The sequence below is a fragment of the Lagenorhynchus albirostris genome, chromosome 7 (assembly GCF_949774975.1).
Source record: "Lagenorhynchus albirostris chromosome 7, mLagAlb1.1, whole genome shotgun sequence".
Taxonomy (NCBI): Eukaryota; Metazoa; Chordata; class Mammalia; order Artiodactyla; family Delphinidae; genus Lagenorhynchus; species Lagenorhynchus albirostris.
The window spans coordinates 46,436,462-46,457,128 of record NC_083101.1 but is presented as its reverse complement, the minus strand read 5'-3'; positions in this window follow the sequence as shown (position 1 = coordinate 46,457,128).

The window sequence follows — 20,667 nt, the reverse complement described above, 5'->3', positions numbered from 1 at the left end:
CAGTTAACATATTCACAATTTTACACCTCAATTTAGGTGTAATTCATGAAGTGGTCTATCTAGACTTTTTATACAGTGCAGATGTGCTATTGTGTTGTGAATCAGTGTTGCATATGAAAATCTTACGTGCTTTGCTCGTTTGTTGGGAATGCTTGGACGTCGTACATTGTGAACCTCAGCCACAGCATTGAAAAGATAGATGCTATTTCTCCTTGTACAGTCAGCTCATGGTCAAGAAATATCGTCTGTGTTCTCCCAGGTGTCTCTATCACTTGGCATCCTGAATGAAATCCCTGGGAGTCCTATGCTATACACTCATCTACCAGAGACCAATCTGAAAAAATAGGCTCTCATTATAGACTAGGTCTTAGAATAAAGTAATTAATTCATAAATGAATTTACATGTTCAATTGTGTTATGGGTTGAATTGTGACTTTATTTGGAAATAGAGCCTTTGTAGTTGTAATTAGTGAACATGAGGTCATACCGGTGTAGGGGTGGCCTTTAATCCAATAGGACTGGTATTCTTATTAAAAGGGGAAATTTGGACACAGGGACAGACACTCAAATGGAGAGAAAGCCAAATGAAGACTGGAGTCATGCTGCCACAAGATAGGGAACCGTCGGAAGTTAGAAGAGAAGCCTGGAGCAAATCCTGCCTGGAGCCTTCTGAGGGAGCATGGCCCTGTGAACACAGTGATCTTGGACTTCCATCTCCAGGATTACAATACATTGTTGTTCTTTAAGCCATTTACTTTGTGGTACTTTATCATTTAACAAAATAGGTAACTCAAATACTAACTGTATGAGTTTCCTAGGGCTGCCATAACAAAGACAAAATAATATAGTGAAAAGTTTGCAGTACCTTTCACCAACTGTCAAATCCGGAAATGTCTGTTTCTGTATCCTCTCAGAAGCACTGCTAGAAACAGGAGTGAGATAAGAATGTGAACCTGCTAACTGAGGAGTAAATCAGGTGCTAACATTGGATGTCTTGAGGGAAATTGATAATTTATCCCCAGTAGATGAAAAACAATAAAAAATATTCACTGTGGGCCTATTAAGTCAGAAACCAAAATCCCTCAGCCAAGTTTGTGAATATCCCCAGAATCCTTGAGTGTTCTAATCTCCCTTTATGCTGCAGAGGTAGCTATAAGATAAGTAAAATCTGAAACACCCAGGTCCTTATTGATTATGCATCAGCAGAAGCTGGAAGATTTTATTTGTTCTCCCAAGTGGATTGTGAAAGCCTCTTTCTAACAACATGCCGGTGCACAGCTAAATGAATCAGCCTTTTTAAAAAGGTGACAATACAAAAAAGAAATGCAGTGCCACATTCAAGGGTCTGAGGACACATCTCTGAAAGTGAAATACAACAAAAACCTGGGCTGCCAACACCCTCCACTGGGCAGAGGAATGATGCAAGCGACTGCAGGGTCTTAAGAGAAGATAATACAGAATGAAACAGAGCAATAAGGTAGAAATTTAATGAACGACATTAATAAAAGTATGGCTAGGTGAGAAAATCTGACATTTCCGGATTTTAGCTACAGTACCAAATTGACCTTGAAACTTGTATGTATAAGATCAATGCAAAAATAATGCCTTTAATCTTAAATGTGTGGTTTGCTTTTTTAAGCACTTAATATATATCATTTAATATTTACACACACCTTTTAAATTTTTATTATTTTATTTTGCAGAGGCAACCTGAAGCCTAGAGAAATTTAATATCATTCGTAGGGCCAAACACCTAACTAGCTGGAGGTTAAATATGACCCCAAAACCAGTGCTCTGTACTATAGCTCTGAAGCAACAGAATGTCCCTTTCAAGACTGACCATTTTTCAGTGAAAAAAAAAGACATTTTAGTATCTGTCATAATTTCCATAGCTCAAACCGATAAATCTCTGTAACAGTGATGTACTTAAGAATTTACATTTTTCCACCTAAAATCACCTAAGGTCCGAAAGGCTTGATCTCCACCTGATGTAGAACATCTGTATTAACATTGTTACTCCTTACCACTGAAGAAACAGGACAATTCTCCAATCTATAGGAGTTAGTGACCAGGAAGAGTGCTTTGAAAACATCGCCCTGTGATGCTGTCTCTACAGGTAAGAGCTGTGGCTTTCCTGTCTCCATGGGAGTAAGGAAAGTAAGGTCTAGAGATTAGATGCTGTGAATCATCTCTTATGTATATCTGATGAAGCTTTATTTTTTGGTTGCCAAAAACTAAATGGTCTTACTGGGGGAAGGACTGCCAAGTTGGACACCTGTCATAGTTTTGCTTTCCTTGGTATTATTAGACATGGTGCTATAACCGATCTGTTTCAACAGTGCCTGCAGCACACCATTTCTGCCAAAATCCCTGGTCTTAAAGAACTGTGCATAGCCTTATTTTTCCTTGTTCTAAGTGGGGGAATCCCCCTTTAAACAACTAGGAAGCTGCGGTTTGCATTTTAAATTGATTCTTTAACTTTTAAAATGTGTCTTCCCAAATGCCCTCAAAAGAAGCAGAAATGAAAGCATAGGTGAAATCCAAACATATGCACAGAGATAGGAAGTTAGAAAGTAAAGGAAGTTGACAAGTTAGAAAGTCAATGGCCGCACTTCGGCCATTCATGGGTCACCTTTAAGATGTTTGCTATATCTGCACACCACAAGGATTGCCGTTGACTGCCTATTTTCTTCAAATCAATTACTTAGTTTCTCTCAACATCCTAGACAACAATATCTTTCAAATTCATAGGTTTTTATATACAAGTTATAGATGTTAAATATATTTCTATTAAAATAAAACAGTATTCAACTTTGTACCACTTAATGTCATTTGCATTACAGTTTTGACGTACTCACCGGGGAGTGTGTGGGCTAAAGCTGCCAACGAAGTAATTGCTAGCTTTCTCCTCCTCCCTAGTCCCTCACCCCACACCACAGCCTCAGTTGGAGAACAAGTTAAAATAAGAGCTCTTCCAGAACTCAGATCTTAGGCTGTGAGTCAGTTCACCCATCCTCTCTCCTGTTGGGCTTATATGGAGATGTTATAGGTCAAGCCTGAGTAATTTTTTCTTCCATTAGGATCACCTTTTCTTCCCAAGCTTCCTCAGTCATTCTTTCAAATAGAATTATGGTGGGTAGACTCTGTTCAACTAAGGCATTGTTGGTTATCTCCAGTCAGAGGATAAACAGAATAGAGTTTTCTACTATTATTACTTCTCCATAAAGGCACATCTGTATGGATCCTTTCCTTGGTAGTATCTTAAATGGGTTTTACTTTTTACTTTTCTCCTCTTTTGGATCACATTGTTTCCTTAGAATTGTTCTAGTTTTTAACAACTAGTAACTAACAGGAGGTTGCAACTAACTAGCAGTCTATAGGTGTGTATATATATATATATATATATATATATATTTTTTTTTTTTTTTTTTTTTTTTTTTTTTTGCTGTACGCGGGCCTCTCACTGTTGTGGCCTCTCCCGTTGCGGAGCACAGGTTCCAGACGCGCAGGCTCAGCAGCCATGGCTCACGGGCCCAGCCGCTCTGCGGCATGTGGGATCTTCCCGGACCGGGGCACGAACCTGTGTCCCCTGCATCGGCAGGCAGATTCTCAACCACTGCGCCACCAGGGAAGCCCATATAGGTATATTTTATTTAGTTGGTATTATCATGGCTCAGTGCTTAAACAAACACACACATGGTGAGAATTTTTGTATTTATCCCATAGTTTTAGGGAGAAATTCCAGGAGCTTTAGAATGAAAGGAAACTCTAATAACATTTAGCCAAGTTCCTCACTTGTTTTACAGAAACTAAACCCAGAGAGACGCAAGAATGTGTCCATTTTATATAAACAGCTCTTTCATGATTGGGTGAAAATCCCGGGTGAACTGACTCACAGCCTAAGATTCCCTCCATTATGAGATGTGGTCTTTCCAGATCTTTGAGATGAGTATACATCTCATTTTCATAATAAATACTTAAATCACACGCATGTGCGGAAAACCTTCTCAAACTTAGTGCTCTCGAGATTGAGAAATCACACGGGATGCATACAGAACCTTGCCCTAATGTAGAATCCAAAAAAATATCTTGTCAGCATAATCAGAAGGAAAATATGGGTGGTGGGAAGTTACAGAATATAGAAAGAAGGAGGGAAGCCTTTCAGTCCATATTAAAACATTCAACTTTTTCCTTTTTTCCCTTTCTTCCTTTTTCCTAGTAAATCAGAGTCCCAGCTACAATGCATTAAGCTGTGGCCTAATCAGCGGTGAGAGATGGTCTGAGGTCTGCTTCAGTGAGTGAGAAGCTGGCACTAAAGGCATTTAAGCATTTTCCAGCCATTTCACCCAGTTGATTATAATGATTGTTGATTGTAATGATTTTTGAGCCATTCTATATTATGGGAAATGTCAAAATCTGTATTGTCTGAGAGCTCACACGTTTGAAAAGAAAAACAGTGTAGGGGATGTGCAAGTGGAGAAGCAACAACTAGTTGTGGACAGTAGCTAATCTAATAGCTGCATTTTTTTCTTTGATAGATTGAAGTGGCTCTTTATCACTGCCAACCACTCCCCACTGCTCTGGCCTCCCCTCCTTTTCTTTCCCTACATCATCACTTCATGTTGATTATTTCGACTACAGGGTTTTACTTGTGAAGTGCTTTGCCATTTGTACTAGCAGAAAGGTCACCATTTGCAATACTTTCAAAGTAGAACATCGCCTTATTGGTGTCATGCAAATTATTTTTCACTCACACTGTAAAAGGTAGGAGCTGTCAAAACATATGGTAGGTAGCCACAGGAAAAAAACAAAACAAAACAAAATCTTATATCTGTCTTCCTGTAGGTATATATATATCTGAAACAAAGTTTCTTGAAATAGCACCCTTGCCTTGGAAAATACAAAGACGTTATCTTTTCTATTTCATGTTTCTATTCTTTTCTGTTTTGGTTTGTTCTATTCCACTTAAAATGTTTCTAATATGTTATTGATTTCATGACTCAGTAAGGGCCTTAACTCTTATTTTCTAAAACATTGATGTAGGCGTGCATACCTGACTGCCCTCTAGACCACACCATAAAATTGTTGTTTGACCAATATTACTTAGATTGGACTTGGAGTTCTATGAGTTCTCCTTGTACTTGCATACTTTAAAATATTATAATAGATTTACTTCTGGATTTGGTAAGCATCACTGTTTCTAGAATTGTGCCTTATTTCTTTCATTTTTTTGTTTCTTCATTCTCACATTTTCCCATATGCATTTAATTCTTAAACATGTTTTTTTAATTTTCAGATGATGTGAAATCATTTTAGTTGTTTTGCATAGCTCAATTCTAAGCACCTAGACATTCTTGATAATAATGATAAGGATTCAGCAAAAGCTATTTTGGTTTTGTTATATATGCCTCTGCTAAGTTAACACTATCTATCTCATCCTTCTAAAAATATTTTAAAATTTTTGATTTGTACACAAACACACATAGATTGTATATAAACATGTATATATTTGTGTTTGTTATATATTTCACAATAAAATTCAGCAAATTTCATTTAACAAATAATTCGATAAAATTAACAAAATAATCCAGTTTTTAAAAACACATACAATATTAAAAATGAGATCATCCTAGGAGAGACGATAAACCCAGGAAATGGTTTAATGTGCACAAAGTGTATGATATACATCAGTATATTTGCTTCAGGGAAACAGCAATAGTGGGTCTAAAGCCTTTTTTATAGCCAATGGGAAGTTAGGGACATGATTTACTTGCTTGTTTTTCTTTCTTTCTTTGGGGGGTCATGGTTCTGACTTTTACTTTTCTGTTATAGTAAGCTCTTACTTTCTTATACTTTCTTATATTAGTGCTCCACATCCACTCCCTTGGTGGATCAGTAAATAGAAGTATTCGAATAGGACATGTCACTGATGTTTATTTATGTATGTACAAAAGGAATCTTATATACATACATATGTATCTATCTATATATGTATACACACACATATCGATATGTGTATGTATGTATCTATCTATGTGTATGTATCTAAACTTTCTCAGACTCATCCAGCCCTTGCCTACCTCACCAACTCATATTGATTTTGTCTACTTCTTCTGTAAAAGATTCTAATGGGTTTTAAAGTATATGTATTCAATCATGGGGAAAAGAACACCATCAAACTCACCCTTCACCAACTTGTAAAGAGCATGGTCTTGAAGGAATGGGAATCTGTAAGCTCGTTGATAGGATATAATCAGGATTCAGGCATTTCTGGGATTCATTCACATGGGCCTGGAAATACCTGAGAGCTTGGTAAATTAAGTTGGCCAAAGCAACCATTTTCATGCGATAAGTCCCCTGGGGGCAATAAAAGGGATTGGGGCGGTGGGAGGAAAAGGTTTGCACTGCTTTCATGGTGGGTAAGAAAACCAGCATGGTTCTAGGTCAGAAGTTGGTACGATGCCATCACCTTCACACGATTTGTGCCTAAGCCCTGAGGAGAGAAGGGGATGCAGGCAGAAATAGAAGGAAAGAACTAATCCCAGAAAGGGAAGACCTTGGAAGCACAAGAAGTATAGTTTTAGTCACAGAGGACAAAACGCATCACAGGAAAGGACAGAATAGTAACTTCTCTTCTGTATGAAATATCTTGTGACTCCAGGCACTCAGGGTTGTAGGGGATGTGATTCTACTTTGGTTCCTCAATGGTTAAGTTCTGGAGCACTGAGAGAGTCCCACATTCTCACAAACAGGGCTGATGGCTGACCGCAGATGGCTTTAGAGGGAGCTGAGATGAAGGAGGGGATTAGCCTGGGGCAGAAAAGCTCAAGTGCATAATTAGTGAGAATGCAAAGAGAAACTCGGGGAATGGGACTTGTAAGGGCTGGAGGTCCATCCTTATGCGGGTAAGTACATCTGCCAAGGAGGCGTGTAATTTTTTAGTCAATGTGAACCCATTAGGACCTACAAGCTGTAGAGAGCTGGGCAAACTTTGGACATACGTAAAAGTTTTGCCACGAATATATGGCGGTGAGAGGAGACAGGTAGGATTATGAGTGTGTCCTCTGGCCAGTAGTACACAGTCCTGTGATCACTCAGTATATGAGGGTTTAGAGAATGCAAACTCTTCCCCAGTAGAAGTCGTACATGGAATGTAAAAAAGCAGAGCCACCTTGTTGAGCCCTGTCTGCCAGATGCTTCCTCACCTGTGGGAATCACTGACTTTAGTCTCTAACTGAAGAGCCACTTCAAACTGACTTCAAACTGAAACTGCTGATTCCTTCAACTGAAAGAAAACTGAGACACCTAGGGGCAAATGAGTCAAAGCTACTCATAGAGGGAGTGGCAGAAATGAGGCCATCCAATATTTACCCATTAAGTAGTTTCTGGTACCAGTTCCAAGTGTGAGGGGAGAAGGGGATTCCCCACACCACAAACAAGCACCAGCTGGAGGCCAGCATGAATTCCCCAAGAGTTCAACCAAATTCTGACACTATCTACCCAGGGACAGCATAGGGTTCCACAGGTCAAGGGATCAGTCCCACAAGACTGTCCCTCCTCCTTGCCACACACACTTCAGACACCAGTCACAAGCGCTGGTTGTTAACTGTACTTCTGATCTACTGCTTATACATCCGAGGTTCCCATGACCTCCTCCCTGGGTTCAATTAATTTGCTAAAGTGGCTCACAGAACTCAGAGGAATATTTTACTTATAGGTTACAGGTTTATTATAAGAGGATATAATTCAGTAACGTCCAGATGGAAGAAATGCATAAGGAGACGTATGCGGAAAGGGTGCAGCAGTTCCAAGCCGTCTCCAGGTGCGACACTCTCCCCAGATCTCAACGTGTTCAACAACCTGGAAGCTCTCTGAACCCAGTCCTTCCAGGTTTTTTATAGAAGCTTCATTACATAAACATGATTGAGTAAATAATTGGCTACTGGAGATCCATTCAACCTGTAGGCCCTGTTCCCTCCTCTGGAGATCCGGGCTGGTACTGAAAGTTCCAACCCTCTAATCTCAGGGCTGGCTCGCCCCTAATCTTTAGGTGGGGTCCAAAAGTCACCTCATTAACATAATAAAAGAGACTCCCCCCACCTCCCCCATCACTTAGGAAATTCCAAGGAGTTCTGTGCCAGGAATGGGGATGAAAAGCAAATCTATATATTTCTTATCAGAAATCACAGTATCACACGTACACTGAGAGTTGCCATGTGGAATGAATGAGAAAATAGTACACATTATTCCTGTTCTGCTTTCTGATGTTCATGTAGTCTGTGATCAAATTCCTATTGATCCTACATTTCACATGTAACCATCAAAAGAATATGAAGAATATTAGATGTGACCAGAGAGAGCAAAGCCTAGGACGAAAGACTTTGTTAGAGAGTGACAGTATGTCCTCTCCTCTCTGGGATCAGGGCCAGATGGTGGCCGCAGGGAAAAGAGCAGAGCAGAAGCACATGAGAGGGGTGGAAAGGGAGAAGCAACTGCTGAGCACTGGTGCTGTGGTCAGTACTCCTGGGCTCACCTATTCTCTACCTGGAAGCCTTTTACTTAGGTAGGGCGTCAAGCCTATTTTGCTCTCCTCTCTTTTTTCTCTTTCCACTCTCTTTATCTACCTCAACACTTTTTTCCTATTTCCTCTCACTCCCCAACCTTTTTTGATCTCTCTCTTCCTTTATATCCTGTGATTTTCCTTTTCCATCTCCCTCCTTCTGGACTCTGTTTTTCTTGTCTTCCTTTCTCTCACTGCCAAATGGCTTTTCCCAAAGCTTACACTAATTTATACTTATGCCAGCATTTATAAGCATATACCTGTTTCCTTATACTCTCATAAAAACTAGGCATTATCAAAAAATGTTTACTATTTTTCCAGTATGCGGGGATAAATAATCTTTCATGTATTAAAATGTATTCAGTGTATTCAAATTTTTGAGAAGGGACATCATATACCAAAGAGGGATGACAGCTGTACGTCTGTACTCGGTGCTTTTCATTATTATCACTTCATAACAATACCAGAAAGACTCTCTCTTCTATATAAATGAGAAATGAGGCTCTAAGAGATTAAACAACTTTCCTACAAAACACACCACTGGTAAAGTGCAAGTCTGTGATCAAATGGCATGGATTTATTTTATGAAAACTAGGTGCAGCATGTTTTGTTAGGGACAGATCATGCAAATAGGCCCCAGGGTAGCATTTAAGGAACATGGAGGGGTACATCTTTATATAATTATCCAACATGGTGATTTATTCCGCATACATTAAAATGCCACTTCCTATGAACAAGGCACTGCTGGTACATAGAAAACAAATGACTTTTTTCTGTCAAAAAACCTACAATATATTAGAGAAGATAAGTGATAAATATAATTATAACCCAAGTTAGTATGTCATAAAACAAAGTGAGGGGAGTGGAAGGATAACAGCTGCTCAAGAAAGAGGATTTCTCGGTTTGAGGTCTTGAGGGTAGATTAGATCCAAAACATGCAGGAGGTGGGATATGGCCACACCTAGATGTATAAAGGAGGAATGCAAATAAGTTTTGTTAATATCCACGAACTGCGCAGCTAGGGTGTTACAGGGTTATAAATTTGCATTTTGCAAGTGTTTCAGACACTGGGGATGATTGGAAGTGTAAAGACGAAGATGTGCATGGTGGGCCAACTCCTTGCATGTTGGGAGAAAGTCCTGGAGGTTGGTAGACAGAGAGATGGGGTTAAAGAAGAAGGAAGAAGAAATAGGGAAGTTTCTATTTCTCTACTTCTTTTTTTTTTTTTTTTTTTGCAGTAGGCGGACCTCTCACTGCTGTGGCCTCCCCTGTTGCGAAGCACAGGCTCCGGACGCGCCGGCTCAGCGGCCATGGTCCACGGGCCCAGCCGCTCCGTGGCACGTGGGATCCTCCCGGAACGGGGCACAAACCCGCATCCCCCGCATCGGCAGGTGGACTCCCAACCACTGCGCCACCAGGGAAGCCCTATTTCTCTACTTCTTGATGCTCATAGCTTTGAGGGCAGTAAACACTAAATTGTTTTTATGGCATGTGTACAATATCTGAATTAATTCATGTGTATGTTAGCTAGTAAATTGTTGTGTACTCTCCAGCAAATCGACGTGCATGGATTGATTTGAAAAAGGGAATGTAGAAGAGAAGAAATTAGTATGAGGGCACTGAGATGGAAGATCACTTGACAGCAGTTTCAAAAAGATATGCCTCCAAGGAAGCAGGTGAATGAGACAGTGAAATTTATGCCATTGCTATTGTTGTTATTAATGTGCCCCACTTATACAATTGTGAACCTTGGGTTCCATGAGTAAAAATTAATTAAGAGATTAGATCTTGCATATTGAGAATGTGCAGATAAAAAAGAGTAAATCCACCTAGGCTGGGTCAACAAAAATGGCTAATATTACAAGCACTGCTAGCAGCTAACATGTATTAGACACAAACTATGTGGCAGGCACTGTTCTAAGTGCTTTGTATGCATTAACTCATTTAATCCTCATAGCAGCTGTAGGAGGTTTTCAGGTAAGGAAACCAAAGGAAGGCCACATAAGACAGGCTGTCTGGCTCCAGGGCCCATACTTTTAGTCACAATGAAAACTGAAATGATTAATTCTTTTCTTTTACCTTTCTAGGTTCTTCTGGCTGATCTACGAATTAAATTGACATGAGAAAGATTCACAGGAGATCAGATTTAATTTCATATGTACAGGAATCTCATATACATGAGAGGGTCAGAGACCCACACACATGAGAGGTTCAAAGACAAAGGTAAAATGAGGTCTATATGCCATCGTGAGCTAAGGAATGGAATAGGGGCCTGGGGCTTCCAAGGACAGGAGGGTCATTCACAGGATGATAAGAAGAGCAGATGTTTGGTAATTAGCTGTTCACCCTGCCATATAGATGCGGCCACTTAGATAAAATGTATCTCTGGTAATGACTCTTTTTCTGGGAAAAATCCCCAGTTTAAATTTTTTCTAAGTAGTTAAAGGAGGGGCAGCAGTTTTTCTTGAGTTCACTGGGTCTCCATTGCCTTTAGCTCAAAATAATCCACATGCCAAAGTGGTGCATCTTGGGGAGGCCTGTTCTGATTGCCCACAGTATCATAATGGCAGAAGTAAAGACATTTCCTGAAGTGAGTGAGGGAAAATCAATGGGCAGTTATTAATACTGAGGTACATTTGATTCATACTCTGGTTAAAGTCATAATAAAATAAAATATAAAATTGTAAGAAAAGACGTCAGGTCAAAGTCAGAAAAGCATAATTCAAGAAAAAACAATTTCATACAAACATAGCCACAAGCCAATAAGTACACCAGGCAGAGAAGAATGTAAGGGATGAAGCCCAAAATATTGTTTCTGTAATTATCTATGCCAGGGATAGCAAAACGTTTTTTAATTTCCCAGGACAACTCTGACTGATTGTGGGGCTGGAGAGGAGCTCTGTTGAGAAGGATTCTGAGACTCAACAGGAATGCAAGCAGTAATTAATTAGTCATGTCTTCATGGTTGGGGAAGGCAGAGAATCAGCATATATACCAAGTAACTGCCATTCCTGATCTGGGGAAATACGAAGGAAGAAGTTCCAGGCTAGACCGAAAACTTCTTTTAAAAAGTAATTAGGGGCTTTCCTGGTGGCGCAGTGGTTGAGAGTCCGCCTGCCGATGCAGGGGACGCGGGTTCGTACCCTGGTCCGGGAAGATCCCGCAATGCCGCAGAGCGGCTGGGGCCGTGAGCCATGGCCGCTGAGCCTGTGCGTCCGGAGCCTGTGCTCCGCAAAGGGAGAGGCCACAACAGTGAGAGGCCCGCGAACTGCAAAAAGAAAAAAAAAAAAGTAATTAGTTAGCATCCATGTGCATAATACTGCACATAAAAAATGACTAATTTTCACAGATGTAGAGAACAAACATACGATTACCAAGGGGGAAAGGGGAGGGGGTGGGATGAAATGGGAGATTGGGACTGACATATATACACTACTCTGTATAAAATAGATAACTAATGAAAACCTACTGTATAGCACAGGGAACTCTACTCGGTGCTCTGTGGTGACCTAAATGGGAAGGAAATCCAAAAGAGGGGATATATGTATATGTATCGCTGATTCACTTTGCTGTACAGCAGAAACTGACACAGCAGTGTAAAGCAACTACACTCCAATTAAAAAAAAAAAGACTAAGTTTTTTTGGAGTATAATTGCTTGTAGAAAGTATTATGTATAATATAGGACCAGAAAAGAATACCTTAGTCAATTTTCAAAATGGAAGGGATATTAAAATGTAACAATCCCATTGTCTCTGTGAATTTAGAAATTGATCTGTCATCTGAATTCAAACATATTGAATTCCTATTTTCATGAGTATTTAGAATGGGCGCTAAACTCTTCTGCTGGGTGATAAAGGAACCCAGGAACTGGTAAGATTCCAGCTCACAGTGTATGTCACTGGCCCAAGAGATGGAGATAGTCCTTGATATGGTCCCTTTGTTCCAATCTATACTCATACCTTTTTCATGCTATCAGGGAACACTTTATTTAGGACGTTGAGAGAACACTGAGGCAAAACAAAAGGCACTATTTCTTCACTTTATTCGGCCCTCAGAGAGGACTCAGCCCTAGTAAGTCCCTTTACTGGCCATACATAACCCTCCTCTTTTTAGCATCAGCTGATAATACTTATGTAGAGAGCAGTGAAGTATCGTGTTACTCAACAGTGAAGATAGCTCAGTAGAGATAATAGGGCCTGATTATATTTTGTTTGCCTCTATGCTGACTGTGAAAAGTGTAACGCTTGAAGAGGTAAAATTATCAGAAGAGCAACGTGCCTCTCTCTTCTCTTAGAACATGTGTGGGAGGATCCTGTGGACTCTCATGTTTCATCAGTATCCTCTTCAGAATTGTTCTATAGCATGAGTCATCATGGGTATGAGTTTTTGGTGGATCAGTTTATGAATTCTTTTGCTGCTGAGAAACCAGCTTACATAGGTTTGCCTTGTACTAAATACTCAACATGTATTTGCTGAATTGAATTGAATATATCCTTTATACTTTCATACACATTACCAATACCAAGCTCCTGTGGCCTATAGAACATGAATGGTGTTACACAGAAAGTGTCATGACACAACTATGATGGAAGATCAGTTTTTATTTTAGATTTCAAACAGGAAGAGTTTTGTTGCCTCCAAAGATCATCATGACCCTCTCACATACCAAAGTAAAACAGAAACAACACAAGTCACTACAGAGAATACAGGTTTTGCATGACTACATAGACATTCCCAACATTAACAAAAACAGGCTCAAAATTAAAGATTGTCCTTTCAGGAAGTTTTCAAGTGAAAACTAAGACTGAGTAAGAGTCCTGCAGCAGGAACCATACATACAGGCACCAAGAGATGGTGTGGGACCAGAACAGAGGGCCTCAGAACAGCTGCCAGGGAAGATTGAGAAAAAGGCCATCTATGTAAGACCAGAAACCATAAAACTCCTGGAGGAAAACATAGGCAGAACACTCTTTGACAAATCCTGGCAGTATTTTTTGGATCTGTCTCCTAAAGCAAAGGAAATAAAAGCAAAAATAAACAAATGGGACTTAATTAAACTTAAAAACTTCTGCACAACAAAGGAAACCATCAACAAAATGAAGAGATCACCCACAGAATGGGAGTATAATTTGCAAATTATATGACCTACAAGGGGTCGATATCCAAAATATATAAACAGCTCATACAAATCAACATAAAACAAACAACCCACCCAATTAAAAAAATGGGCACAAGAACTAAATAGACGTTTTTCCAAACAGGAAATGCAGATGGCCAACAGGCACATGAAAAGATGCTCAGCATCACTAATCATCAGGGAAATGCAAATCAAAACTACAAAGAGATGTCACCTCACACCTGTCAGAACAGCTATCTTCAAAAAGAACACAAATAATAAATGTTGGTAAGGATGTGAAGAAAAGAGAATCCTTGTACACTGTTGGTGGGAATGTAAATTGGTGCAGTCACTGTGGAAAACAGTATGGAGGTTTCTCAAAAAAACTAAAAATAGAACTACCATATGACCATTCCACTCCTGGATATATATCCAAAAGAAACAAAAACACTAATTTGAAAAGGTATATGCACCCCAATGTTCATAGCAGCATTAGTTACAATTGCCAAGATATGGAAGCAATCTGTCCATAAACAGATGAATGGATAAAGCAGTTGTGGTATATATGTGTATATATGTGTGTGTGTATACACACACACAAATATATATACACATATATATGTGTATACATGTATGTGTGTGTATATATATATATATATAATGGAATACTACTCAGCCATTAAAAAGAATGAAATTTTGCCATTTACAACAATGTGGATGGACTTGGAGGGTATTATGCTAAGTGAAATAAGTCAGGGGAAGATAAATACTGTATGATATCACTTATATGTAGAATCTAAAAAATACAACAAACTAGTGAATATAAAAAAAAGAAACAGACTTACAGATATAGAGAAAAAATTAATGATTACTAGTGGGGAGAGGGAAGGGGGAAGGGGCAATGCAGGGATAGGGGATTAAGAGGTACAAACTATTCTGTATAAAATAAGCTACAAGGATATACAATACAAGGAATATAGCCAATATTTTATAATAACTATAGAGTATAAACTTTAAAAATTGTGAATCACTATTATATAACTGTAACATATAATATTGTACATCAACTATACTTCAATAAAAAAAAACAAAGGCCATCTAGCCACACTGCTTAAGGATTACCATCAATTCCTCTGGAGGAGAGGTACAAGGATTACACACAACACAAGACAATATCTCTTAAAGTATTGTCTTCAGATATGTACAGTAAAGTATATAAAATTAAAAAAACAGAAACCAGATGGAGACCCAACTCACGGGTCTACATAGCTCATGCAAATTTAAATTAAGCTGGTCTTGAATAGTTTTGAATGTTGCGAACAGAGATTTTTTTATCTGGTTTGGCTCTGAGGCTTTGCATTTTTTAAAGAATTATGAACAAAGTTAAGGCTAAGTGATATGTCATATAAAAACACAAATCACAAAGCACGTAAAAAAATACACACACATACACACACACAAATTTCTAGTAGGTTACAGTGAATATAACACAATGAAATGCCTACCATTAATTTTGCAGTAAGGTCAAGACAATGTTGTTATCAGCAATAAAGGAAGGCAAACAGAGATTCTTTACACAGTCAGAATTAAGCACTAATAATGTCTCCTTTTTATGTCTTAATTGGGTGTGATTTGCCTCTGATAGCACCTTTCATTATCAGTACAGCGGGGCATCTATGTGTTCCCTTTGAGGTGCCCATTGTTCTAATTATTCCTGCATGCTGGCCACCCTCAATGCATGTTAAATAATACCAGTAATGCATATTGAAAAAAGCAATACGCTTAGATTATAGATACTATGTCAGCCTGGGATTGCTTTTTACTCTCCAGATTGTAGAAAGCTGTGTGGCTATTTTACATTGATAGGCATTTATAGTGATTGGAGGGGAAAAAGAAAGTCCTCATTACAGGACTGCTAGCAGTGTAATTATAGAGTGGCACCCGTGCTGGGTGTATTAGGAATCACGTTCCTCTTTAAAACTATGTAGCATGCAGCATCAGTAGCTCAGTGGAATACTCTCTTTGTACAGGTAATTGCTTACAATTAAACCAAGGTAGCAGGATCTTTTCCCTTCTTCCTATCAGAAGTCAGATGTTGGAATATTGGGCATTGGATTTACTTGCGATCCTTAAAATTATTTAATTGTGGAAATCCATATGTAAGAATTTGCTTCTTTTTAGGCTTTGACTAATGATTAAAGGCCTGACTTTGAATCCAGGCTCTGCCACTTACTAGCTCTGTGAACTCAGGAAAGTTTCTTCGTCTTTCCAAGCCTCAGTATTTTTAGCTGAAAAGTGGGGTTAATAATAACAACCCCTTGAAGATTTATTAAAGGAATGAATTCTAGATTCAGAGTAATAACCATGTGAAAAATAGTAGCTGAAATGATGTTGTCGTGATGATTATGATTCATGAATCAGTCATCCAGAATCTAAATTATTTTTCCTTTTAATATGTTACCTTCTCACTGCTGACTTAACTTTCTACTAATATATTTTCTGCCATATTAATAGAAATCAGCAAGTAAGTTAATGTTTCCTTTTCTTAAAGACATTTAACAATCCTCTTGTCTGAGTTCAACCTCTTGCGTGTTCTTGAAACCCTGCCCGTTCAGCTGAATTTCCTTTCTCTGTGATGGGTTTCCTAGTCATTTTTCAGTCATTTCCTAGTCATTTGTCCAGTTGCTGGAATTTCATGCTGCTAAAAGCAAATTCGTGTACAGATCCAGTACAACATGAGAATCTTGGCCAGTCAACATCTGACCTGACCTGTTCAGAGCCTTCCTCTATGGAAATGCAGAAAGTAAAAGAGCCACTTCCTAACCACTATTGCTTCTCGGGAGCATAGGACTCAGATAAAGTTCAACATTGTTGGTATGTTTATGTGAATTTATGCATGTATGTATGTATATTTATGCATGTAATTGGATATATACAAGTACTTGCAATAAGATAATAAGTACTCTGGGAGTTAAGCGGAGAAATTAAGCAAAAAGGGGAAAATTATATTTGTTGCCTAAAGCATTTTTAATAGGATCACATTATTCACTGGTATATAGTATATAGATGTAATAGATGTATGAATATCTGTAAAAACTTTGAATAATATTAATATAAATAACATTAAATTAAGTTAAATAATGCATATTTTTCTGAGCATAAAGGTAATACAGAGAAATTAGGTAGTTCTCAAAGCATCTATAGGTTTAGCTCTCTTTCTAGAGCAATTTTACAAGGATAGACATGCCTATTTTTCAGTTATGACCCTAGACTTACAATTAAAATACTCAGTTTCGTGAATAAAATAGTGTTCTATTTAAAGGAAAAAAATTTTTTTTTAGTGTGGCACTATAAAAATTCTATAAGCATACAATTGTTTTAATAGAGTAAAATATGCAAGTAACACTTGGTCAAGTATTCATATGTTCAGTAGCCTTTGTCATCCTGAACATGTGTGCCTTCATTACTTCCAAAGAACTGTTTTGAGGTCTCAATAATTATAAGAAAGGCATTCTTATATGATATTATAGAGGTTTGGTAATAAAGATCTAAGTTGGGAACAATCTCTTCTCCAGACCCCTATCATTAAGATATGCCACTGCATTTTTTAAACTATAAATGAGGTTGAAAATATAATGATCCAAGCCTTAAAACCCTGAACCTTACCAGGTCAATAGGTGAGAAATTTCCAAGTAAATGAAGTACTGCCTCCCCCAGTGGATTAATTTGTTTTGTGTCTTATTAATTTATGCATCATTCCCATACCAATTTCCTGCCTTATTGAAGAGTCCTACCTACAGTCAGGGCTTCTTTGGGAACTGACTCAATTCCTTTCTTAGATCAAAAGACGAACAAAAAGCAACAGCATAAGGAAAAGTCTTCTGAATGTATCTTCCAAAAGGTATTGGCACAAAAGGCAGATTTTAAAAAGGATAATCCTTTTTAAATGTAAAATCCTTCTTGATGTAGCTGAGGTTTGGGAGGCAGAATTTATTCTCAATAAAAATTAAAGTTAAATATTTTATAAGAAATATAAAGAATCCAAGATAGTAACAAAAATAATTAATGATATTTAGAGCATTCTATTCACCAAGATAACTGTTTTCTCTTTTAAGTAGAAGTTCTTGCCCCAAATTTAGCCTATCAGTTCTCAATTTCTTCAACACAAAGGTCCCTAATGTTGTGGCATCTTATTTTTTTCCCTTTTCTTCATAATATCAGAATAAGACTGTTTTTCTACAATAGTGCATATATTTGAGATCCTGTTTTTACTTGAGTCCTTGCAAAAATGGAACAAAGAGAACAAACCAATAAAATGATAACTTGGAGAGCAGTTCCTAGCCTCAAAATGGAATTAACCCAGGAAGAAAATTGCAATTCTTTGACTTCTTCGAAATCAAAGCTAGTTTCTTCCCTGCCTTCTCTTCTTGCCTCTTTCCCTCTTATTTACAGTACAGTGGGACTTTTGAGTGAAGGAATGGCAAACAGTTAATAAAACCTTTGATGGGTATTAATTACTTTCCACTTAATTACCTGCCATGTGGATCTTGTTGAGCTATTGATTACTGGCAAACATACATCCCACTGGGGATAAGTGAGATTTAACTTCATCCAAAGAGTCAATTAGCCCAAGTAACACAGGGAGAGCTGGTGCTTCGCCTCAATAGCTGGGGTTTCTTGCCAAGAAGGGCAGATAAGCCATTTATTTGTTCATTAAAACACAGTACTACTATCGACAGGAGGCATTTACCAGGTGTTATTGCAATTGGTAAAATGTCATTCTGTGTCGTCAAAGATTAGTTGCACGGTGTAGAAGCAATATGGGCCGAGGGTATCTCTCACTTGAGAACCCTAGAGGAACTGGTGAGGTTCTCTATTTTGTAAAAATGATAACCAAACAACTTTATCAAACATACCTAAGCACAGCTATAGTTTGTAAAGATAATGCTGCCTTCTGCTGGGTGACTTTTGGGTTGCCAGATTCTTTTCTTTGATACGTTAGGTCAAAAGACTTTTTCTGAAACTTCATGTAATGAATCGCTGAACTCCATGTTCATTTTGCCAGAGTCAACAGGAAAAACCTTGAAAGTCAGGCCTTTGGTGGATGTAGGGAGATCGGGGAAGGATATATGTGAGAGAAAGAAATATTGTTCCATTGATCAAGGTTAGTATTAATTTGTACCTTGAAGCCCATAAGAAAATTCATGAATCTGATCATCTTCAAACTTTGTTCATTACGCTTCAAATCAGAATTTAAAAAGCCCTTTATTATATAGGTCTTCCACAATATTCTTATGAGACAAATTAAAGTAATCCTGTAAGATATACCCAACTCTAGGAGTTAGAGGGAAAGGGGTAGAAGATTATGTTGAATGGTAGATTAAGGGTAGAACTTTCAATAAATTATGTAAAGCAGACTCTTTATTGTGAAAAATCATAATAATACTAAAAAACTAAAATAGTTTATTTAAAAATTACCTGTGAACTGGAAATTAAAATAATTTGCTTTTGTTGTGGAATTCACTGTGTGCTGAATCTAACAGGGCTAATTCTCTAAAGTTCAGTATTGCATACATGTAAACAAGAGTTACTAACATTTGTATTGCTAAAAAATTTACATTATCATTGTATAACCATGACCATATTTCATTTTATGGACACTTCATAAAATCCACGAGAGATACAATTATCATTATATACCCATTTTCAGGAAGTCAGATGTAAGAATCAGAAAAGAATTAAGTAACTGAGCTAGGGACACCTAAGTTCCCAAACAAGATCTCAGGTCTCTTGAACTCCAAATCTTCCTTCCACTGCCTCTTGGTAATCCTTTAGCATGATCTTGCAGTGTGGACCCCGAAAACAGCAAAATGGCAACTCAGAGTGAATGTGAATTTCAACTTCTGGGTTCAGTTTAATGTAAGTGTGATATTTTTGCATTGTGCCTTTGCCAGAACTGCCCCCTTCCATCACTCCCCCGACACACACACACATACACAAAGCCTCTATGGCTTTGCAGATTTTCCCTCAAGCATATTCATTTCTTTTTCCTTACGCCTTTTGTGATAATGCTATATATTTTCTGGAGTGAACACATTCATTTCTATCACACAGTCTGATGATTAAAACATTTTAACTAAGATTTAACTTCACTATTCTCACATTCATTTTAAGGTATCTCCTTCCTTCTCACTAAAGCAGGGGATTCTGGCAGAAAAGAAGATACTCATCATTGTCAACATCAGGTTTCAGGTATTTGGGTGTTATTAAACAGCACTCCTGAGGAAAGGCACTGTGTGTCCGTGTCACCTCCACCCATTAGGTCTGAAGATCTTGCCAACGACAATGACAATATTCACACTGATACCCAGTTGGACTCCCTGCTTCCAAGGGGCATTTTCCTTAAAGGCACTACGTTTTGGATTAAATGTTTCCTGTCTCAGGACGTTTTATAACAGTGAGTCAAAACATACTGTAGCTTTCAAAAGGGTACATGCTGGCTGTGGGCACAGGTTCAAGATTTTCACTTGTTTTGTTTTTTAAAACAAAAATATGCTGGGCTTCTGGTTTGAGAAACCCAGCTCTAAGATGCAGGGAAATGGAAACAGCTGAAGGTAATTCCCAAACCTTCCCTTTCCTCTGTAAGACACTGACAAGTAGATTACCTCACAGAAATTCATTTTTCCTTTCTTCTGGGTTCCAAAAGCTCTATTTCTCTACAGAAAGATAATACATCCTCAAAAAATTCTTTAGCAGCTGAACATAACATTTCTTGCGCAGATTAGAAAATTGAAGGGCCGAACATAAGCAGTCCATGGGCCAGATTTGGTCCACAGGTCATAGTTGGATGACCTCTGCTCTATATCTTCATTTTGGTGGTACTTATATATATTTATATATATATAAATATATATATATTTTTGTCAAAATGCCTACAATTGTATGCTTAAATTTATAAATTTCACTGAATGTAAATTATATTTTAATAAG